Genomic DNA, 656 nt, shown 5'->3' on the forward strand with positions numbered 1-656 from the left:
TCTGCATCTTCGTCTTGACAGCTAAAAATATACCCCTAGACGTGACCTCCTCTCCTCTCCCCTCACTCCCTCTCCCCTCCCCTCTCATCTCCTCTCTTCTCTCCTCCTCTCCCCTCCCCTCTCTCATCTTCTCTCCTCTCCCCTCACTCCCTCTCCCCTCCCCTCTCATCTCCTCTCTTCTCTCCTCCTCTCCCCTCCCCTCTCTCATCTTCTCTCCTCTCCTCTGTCTCCCTCTCATCCTCTCATCTCCTCTCCTCTCTCCTTTCCTCTCTCCTCACTCCCTCTCCTCTCCTCTCCTCTCCTCTCCTCTCCTCTCCTCTCCTCTCCTCTCTCCACCACACTGCAACAGGAGGTGCTTTGGTGTGGAGATGGGCTGAAATGTCTGGGGCAGGATTTATAACTTCCACTGCTTGGTTGAATTTCCCATTGTACTATGTAATTTAGAACGACCACTAACTGTATGTTATTTGCACACCTATGAAGTAGATCAATTTTTTTGGCCGTATCACACTTGTATATTAATTCGCCGAACTCGTTGTGAAGTTTAAATGAACTGTCACGTTGCATCCGAGCTGTAAAATGCAGACGTTCAGAACATTGCAACATTATAGCATATGACGGAGGTGGCTTTTAGCTAGATGGATGACAGTAAAAGT

The sequence above is a fragment of the Alosa pseudoharengus genome, unplaced genomic scaffold (assembly GCF_046254945.1).
Source record: "Alosa pseudoharengus isolate Yale_2024_CS ecotype anadromous, Long Island Sound unplaced genomic scaffold, YU_APseudo_1.1 YU_APseudo_1.1_scf_22, whole genome shotgun sequence".
In the NCBI taxonomy this organism is placed as follows: Eukaryota; Metazoa; Chordata; class Actinopteri; order Clupeiformes; family Clupeidae; genus Alosa; species Alosa pseudoharengus.